Source organism: Rhopalosiphum padi, unplaced genomic scaffold (assembly GCF_020882245.1).
Source record: "Rhopalosiphum padi isolate XX-2018 unplaced genomic scaffold, ASM2088224v1 scaffold26, whole genome shotgun sequence".
Lineage (NCBI taxonomy): Eukaryota > Metazoa > Arthropoda > Insecta > Hemiptera > Aphididae > Rhopalosiphum > Rhopalosiphum padi.
The window spans coordinates 12,501-20,000 of record NW_026870014.1 but is presented as its reverse complement, the minus strand read 5'-3'; the positions used below and the strand labels follow the sequence as shown (position 1 = coordinate 20,000).

At 64.0% G+C, this 7,500-nt stretch overlaps 2 non-coding genes across 2 annotated transcripts in view; both read right to left on the bottom strand.

The window, feature by feature from the left end:
* The window catches only part of LOC132931554 (large subunit ribosomal RNA), a 4,196-nt gene extending 3,553 nt beyond the window's left edge, over positions 1-643 (bottom strand). The window contains exon 1 of the ribosomal RNA XR_009662733.1: positions 1-643. This exon is cut by the window's left edge and continues 3,553 nt beyond it. This is a non-coding gene — a ribosomal RNA (large subunit ribosomal RNA).
* Positions 644-1,014: 371 nt separating this feature from the next.
* LOC132931555 (5.8S ribosomal RNA) lies at positions 1,015-1,172 on the bottom strand. Its single transcript, XR_009662734.1, has one exon. It is a non-coding gene; the product is annotated as a 5.8S ribosomal RNA (ribosomal RNA).
* Between the last annotated feature and the right edge of the window lie 6,328 nt (positions 1,173-7,500).

The window sequence follows — 7,500 nt, the reverse complement described above, 5'->3', positions numbered from 1 at the left end:
TCGGGCGAGCCGACCAGGAGCACCGGGGTTCGGCGCGAACGGTCACGCCGAGACGCGACCGCCGCGACGAACCGCCACCCGGGCCCTTCGGCCGGCGCCCAACGAGTCGCGACGTCCGCTAACCGAGCGAAAGATCCGGCCGGCGGTTAGACCGACCGTGAATTCGCCCGGCGGGGACTCGCGGGCTCTGTCCGTTTACACCCGAACGGTTTCACGTTCTTATGAACTCTCTCTTCAAAGTTCTTTTCAACTTTCCCTCACGGTACTTGTCCACTATCGGTCTCGTGGCCGTATTTAGCCTTAGATGGAGTTTACCACCCGCTTCGGGCTGCACTCTCAAGCAACCCGACTCGAAGGCGCGGTCCGATCCCGGAACGCTGTGACGGCCTCTACTGGCCTGGCACCATCTGCGGGCCATGGCCCCGTTCAAGGGAGACTTGGACCGTCACGTGCGCCCCGGCAACGAGGCCGGCCCGTACGCCACAACTCCCATACGTGCCGCGACACAAAAGTGCGCGGCGGGATTCGGCGATGGGCTTTTCCCTGTTCGCTCGCCGCTACTGGGGGAATCACGGTTGTTTTCTTTTCCTCCGCTTATTAATATGCTTAAATCCGGCGGGTAGTCCCGCCTGATCTGAGGTCGGAACGTATCGGTGTGTTTGTGTTTTTTTTCTTAACACGGCAGCCTGCGGTCCGCGCTCCGTCCGTACGGCGACCGTCCGCGTCCGCTTCTCGGAAGCCGGAGAGGTGTCTCTAGGACTCTCAGCCGACCCGGCCGCGCTCTCGCGCGGCGGGCGGACGGGGACGTGCCGTTTTACGGCGCGAGAACCCGTGACTGTTTGCCGTCACAACTTGGGCGGACGACCGGAGGCGGGCGCCGTCGCCGTCGCCGCGAGGCAGACGGCGGGGCGTCGTTCCCCGGTCGAACCGCCAATCTCGCGCAGCCGGAGCGGCCGACGGTCTCCCGTCGGACGCCTGCCGGCGGCGCATCGGTCTGGCCGAGTATCCGGTATACGACCCTCAGACAGGCGTGGCCCGGGACCCGCGGGTCACCGAGGCCGCAATGTGCGTTCGACTGGTCGATGTTCGTATAACCTGCGGATTACACGACGACGCGCAGATAGCTGCGGTCTTCATCGATCCACGAGCCAAGTGATCCGCCGTTCGGGGTCGGGTGTTTTTTTTTTTGTTTGTCGACGAAATTTCTGCGCCACGCGTGCGCGCGGCGCAAGGTCTTTCGACGGTAACCATCTTTCGGTCGACGCTTGGTCGGGGGTCGCGGCGCGCGGGCGGTCGGCGAGCTAGTCGCGAGCGCACGCGGCCACGGGGTCGGATTAGGCGCGCGCGAGACCGGCGTGGGACGCCGGTGCCGCGGGCCCGTCTCTAATGATCCTTCCGCAGGTTCACCTACGGAAACCTTGTTACGACTTTTACTTCCTCTAAACGGCCGAGTTCGGTCATCTTCCCGGTCGCGCGACGACCCAGCCCCCGAGGGGGCCGAATAACGCGCGTCCAGTCCGAAGACCTCACTGCGGTCGTTCAATCGGTAGTAGCGACGGGCGGTGTGTACAAAGGGCAGGGACGTAATCAACGCGAGCTGATGACTCGCGCTTACTGGGAATTCCTCGTTCACGTGGAAAAATTGCAAGCCACGATCCCTAAGCACGAAGGAGGTTCAGCGGGTTACCCGGAAGCCTGTCGGCCCAGGAATGTTAACACACGCTGATTCCTTCAGTGTAGCGCGCGTGCGGCCCAGAACATCTAAGGGCATCACAGACCTGTTATCGCTCAGTCTCGTGCGGCTATTTTCGTCCGCCGCCTGTCCCTCTAAGAAGAGTTTAAGCTCCTGGGAGCCGGCGGTAGCCCTAGTAACGTATCGTGATCCGCCGGCGACGGCCGCGAACACGGCGCGCTTCACCGCGGAGCCCGACGCACGACTGACGCGCGCCGACCAGAGGTTGCCCCCCGGCCGACACACGCCCGCCGCACGCAGGGACGCGGATGGCGCGGCCGCGCCCGACGACCGCCGTGGACGACGGGCGAACGCGTTCGGGGATACCGGGCCGAGCCGACGGAGACGCGAACACGGACGGCCGAAACCGCCCGCGCCGCGCCCACCGCCGACCCGGGTTTACCCGCCTAGTTAGCAGGACAGAGTCTCGTTCGTTATCGGAATTAACCAGACAGATCGCTCCACCAACTAAGAACGGCCATGCACCACCACCCACCGAATCAAGAAAGAGCTCTCAATCTGTCAATCTTTCCGGTGTCCGGGCCTGGTGAGGTTTCCCGTGTTGAGTCAAATTAAGCCGCAGGCTCCACTCCTGGTGGTGCCCTTCCGTCAATTCCTTTAAGTTTCAACTTTGCAATCATACTTCCCCCGGAACCGAAAAGCTTCGGTTTCCCGGAAGCTGCCCGCCGGGTCGTTAATGAAACGCCGGCGGATCGCTAGCTGGCATCGTTTACAGTTAGAACTAGGGCGGTATCTGATCGCCTTCGAACCTCTAACTTTCGTTCTTGATCATACGAGAACGTACTTGGCAAATGCTTTCGCGTCAGTTCGTCTCGAGACGATCCAAGAATTTCACCTCTAACGTCTCGGTACGAATGCCCCCGCCCGTCTCTGTTGATCATTACCTCCGGTCCCGAAAACCGGCCCGGCGGGACGCGCGGGCGACTGGCGCCCGCGGCCCGGCGGCCCGCGCACGGAAACGCCCCGGAGGGCGATTTCGCGCGCCCGCGAAGGGCGGAGATGCGCGGGACCGAGGTCTTGTTCCATTATTCCATGCGACCAGTATTCAGGGCCTTTTGACGAGACGGCCGTGAAGCCGCCCCGCCAGATTTGAGCCTGCTTTGAGCACTCTAATTTGTTCAAAGTAAACGTGTCGGCCCGCCGACGGCACTCGGTGAAGAGCACCGCGCAGCAAGATTGGAGTAGGCGGCCGCCGTCGTCGAACCCCGACGGCCAAGCGACGCGTGGCCGCGTGGCGCGCCGGAAGCACGAGACACGTGTCCGCCTGCCGACAATACGTCCGGCCGACGTGCCGGTAACTAACACCCCGAGACGGCTGACGAGCGCGACGACGGCCGCGCCGACGGGACACGTGGTCCCGCGACACGACCGGCCGCGACACGCCGGACCGCCAGGGTGGTCCGGCACCGCCCAGACACAGATCCGACTACGAGCTTTTTAACCGCAACAACTTTAATATACGCTATTGGAGCTGGAATTACCGCGGCTGCTGGCACCAGACTTGCCCTCCAATTGATCCTCGTTTAAAGGTTTTAAAGTGTTCTCATTCCGATTACGGGGCCTCGGATGAGTCCCGTATCGTTATTTTTCGTCACTACCTCCCCGTTCCGGGAGTGGGTAATTTGCGCGCCTGCTGCCTTCCTTGGATGTGGTAGCCGTTTCTCAGGCTCCCTCTCCGGAATCGAACCCTGATTCCCCGTTACCCGTTACCACCACGGTAGGCATGGAACCTACCGTCGACAGTTGATAAGGCAGACATTTGAAAGATGCGTCGCCGGTACGGAGACCGTGCGATCAGCTCGAAGTTATTCAGAGTCACCAGGTCTTTGCGCGGGCCGCGATCGGGACGCGCACGAAGCGCGCCGCGACGGGCCGGTTTTGATCTAATAAAAGCGTTCCTCCCGCACGCGACACCCGAGGGCGCCGCGACGGTCGGAACTCTGTCGGCATGTATTAGCTCTAGAATTACCACAGTTATCCAAGTAACTTGGGTACGATCTAAGGAACCACAACTGATTTAATGAGCCTTTCGCGGTTTCACCTTAATGCGGCTTGCACTGAGACATGCATGGCTTAATCTTTGAGACAAGCATATGACTACTGGCAGGATCAACCAGGGATCTCGGTTTTACAACAACTGCGCCCCGTGTGACGCGCGCGCTGACGCACGACGCGACACCCGGGACGCGTGCTTCCGAGCGCCGGTCCGCCCGGGGGCGGGCCGACGCCGAGGGCGGTCGCACGACAGCGAGACCGCTGGGGTCCCGGCGTGCGACCGACCGCGGTTCGTGTGAGAATACGAGGGCCCGACGGGAGCGCTGTGGACACGCGCGGGCACCCGACCCGACCGCAATCGCCGCGGCCGTGATGGCGTTGGCTAGAGCGGCCGACTTGTGGCGGGCGCCACACGCGATACGCACCCGTCGCAACGTAACTCGCGTTGACGAGAGTTGAGGGAGACCGGCGGACCGCCGTCCTGTGCGGACGGCACCCGCCGGAATCGCCTCTCTCGCCCGTTTTGTAAAGGTCCCCAGCCGAGATCGTGGGGGAAGCCGGGACGCGACGCGAAGTCCGTCGTCCCGGGGCTTCGCCCCGGCGACCGCCGGGCACGGCGACGATGGCCGGCCGCGGCGGGAATGTTCTGGCGTCGAGAGTTCGTATCTTGCGAAACGGTAACGGGAGTCGTCATCGGTTGAGCGATGTGTGTCGCGCTGCCGACCCACCGGTAGGAGGGCCCGCAGCGCCAGTCGAGGTTTGCCACTCGGCGTGCGAGATGGGTCGGTCGCCGAAACGTGGACGGATACCAACTCGGCGCCGATGCCGGGCACGCCCTCGCCAAGAACTGGCGGGGCGAGAACGGCACGGCTGAGTTGGACGCGTCGGCTTCGGCGTCGCCCGTGGCTTTGCTGTCGTGTACCGTGATCGGTGATCCGACGGCCGGCTGATCGCCGACCGACCGACCGGCCGCTCACAAATATACAAAAACTCGGGTCCAACCGTCCGCCATGCAAAACCGCACGTGCGTAGCGGTCATCGCGCCGACACGCGGTCCACGCGTCCATGACGGTGCGTAGCGGTGTTCCGGGTACTCGTGTCGACGCGCGTAGCGGCGTGCCGAGGTCGGACCGTAAACTGAAAAAATGTCGAAAACCCTACGACCGATATCACTTTCGGATAGGTTTAGACGATTCCGACGAGAATACCTCTGAGGTTCGTCGACGTAAAAACAACCGGTAACGAGTTATTCCGCTGGCAACGAAAAGAAGTTAAAAATTCGATTTCGACGTCGGCCGAACTCGAAACGCCCGGGATGCCGGTACGTGACCTACCCCGACACCGCGGACTAACGCGTTACTCGATCCTAGAAAATTTTTTTTTTCCAAATCTAAACCCGTCGCGACGGCCGTACCCGCCGCGGCACCGGTACGGACGACGACCGCCGTGCCCGGACCGCGGAGGTCGGACTCGGGGAAAAAAAAAAATTTTCAATCTCGACGCGACCGCCGTGACCGACGCGTACGACGCGTACCCGGACCGTAGGTCAGCGTCCGGAGAGCCGCGGGAAAAAAAAAATTTCGACACGGCAGAGGTGCCGCGCTCCGCCGGCGACGCGATACGGGCACAGGGCAAGCGCCACGGTCGGTCCGCGGTCTCCGGGTGACTTACGGGGAAAATGAAATTTCACCGCCTACGCCCCCGTGCGCCGAGTGTTACCGGGGACCGGACGACCGCTCCGCCGGGGCCGCGGTCGGGGTCCCGGGGAAAAAAAAAATAATTTTTAAACTCGACGCGACCGCCGCGACCGACGCGTACGACGCGTGCCTACACCGACCGTGGGCGCCCGGATCGCCGGAGGAGGAAAAAAATTTTCGACCCGGCCGAGGGGCAGCGCTCCGCGGGCGACCGCCGGGGTACCGGGCGACCCGCGGAGAAAATCAGATTTCGCCGTCAGCGTGCCGTGCCCGACGGGGAACCGGCGAACCGACGACCGCACCGCCGGGTCGGAGAAAAAAAAAAAAAATTATTTTTCATCCCGAGTCCGCGCGGTCGACCGACGCGAACGACGCGTGCCGCGACCCACGGCGGGCGTCCGGAGCGCAGGTGGAGAAAAAAAATTTTTCGGCCCGTCCGGGCGACGACGGCACGGCGCTCGCCGGTCGCGGTTCCCGCGGGAAACTTCGCCGGGGACGACGTCTCACGGTCCCCGCGGCTGACCCGGCGCCGGCGAACCCAACACCCGGCGGACCTTAGCGGTCCTAAGAGCGCGCCCCGTAGACGTGGTGCGTAGCGGTACGCACCAAATACTCACGCCGTGCGTAGTGGTGCCGCAACTCCCTCACTGTCCTTATCCTTTTCCCGGGCACGGGCGACCCCGAGTACCGGGACCCCTCGGGAGCCGGCCGACGCGTACGGTCCGCGGTCCCCGGGCCCGCTACCCGGCGGGATCCGATTCCGCCGCCTACGCCCCCGTGCGCCGAGTGTTACCGGGGACCGGACGACCGCTCCGCCGGGGCCGCGGTCGGGGTCCCGGGGAAAAAAAAAATAATTTTTAAACTCGACGCGACCGCCGCGACCGACGCGTACGACGCGTGCCTACACCGACCGTGGGCGCCCGGATCGCCGGAGGAGGAAAAAAATTTTCGACCCGGCCGAGGGGCAGCGCTCCGCGGGCGACCGCCGGGGTACCGGGCGACCCGCGGAGAAAATCAGATTTCGCCGTCAGCGTGCCGTGCCCGACGGGGAACCGGCGAACCGACGACCGCACCGCCGGGTCGGAGAAAAAAAAAAAAAATTATTTTTCATCCCGAGTCCGCGCGGTCGACCGACGCGAACGACGCGTGCCGCGACCCACGGCGGGCGTCCGGAGCGCAGGTGGAGAAAAAAAATTTTTCGGCCCGTCCGGGCGACGACGGCACGGCGCTCGCCGGTCGCGGTTCCCGCGGGAAACTTCGCCGGGGACGACGTCTCACGGTCCCCGCGGCTGACCCGGCGCCGGCGAACCCAACACCCGGCGGACCTTAGCGGTCCTAAGAGCGCGCCCCGTAGACGTGGTGCGTAGCGGTACGCACCAAATACTCACGCCGTGCGTAGTGGTGCCGCAACTCCCTCACTGTCCTTATCCTTTTCCCGGGCACGGGCGACCCCGAGTACCGGGACCCCTCGGGAGCCGGCCGACGCGTACGGTCCGCGGTCCCCGGGCCCGCTACCCGGCGGGATCCGATTCCGCCGCCTACGCCCCCGTGCGCCGAGTGTTACCGGGGACCGGACGACCGCTCCGCCGGGGCCGCGGTCGGGGTCCCGGGGAAAAAAAAAATAATTTTTAAACTCGACGCGACCGCCGCGACCGACGCGTACGACGCGTGCCTACACCGACCGTGGGCGCCCGGATCGCCGGAGGAGGAAAAAAATTTTCGACCCGGCCGAGGGGCAGCGCTCCGCGGGCGACCGCCGGGGTACCGGGCGACCCGCGGAGAAAATCAGATTTCGCCGTCAGCGTGCCGTGCCCGACGGGGAACCGGCGAACCGACGACCGCACCGCCGGGTCGGAGAAAAAAAAAAAAAATTATTTTTCATCCCGAGTCCGCGCGGTCGACCGACGCGTACGACGTCTTCTGCGACTGACTGTAGGTTTCCGGAGCGCAGGAGAAGAAAAAATATTTTTCGACCCGGCAGAGGGGCAGCGCTCCGCGGGCGACGCGATTCGGCCACCGGGGAAACGCGACGGTCGGTCCGCGGTCTCCGGGTGA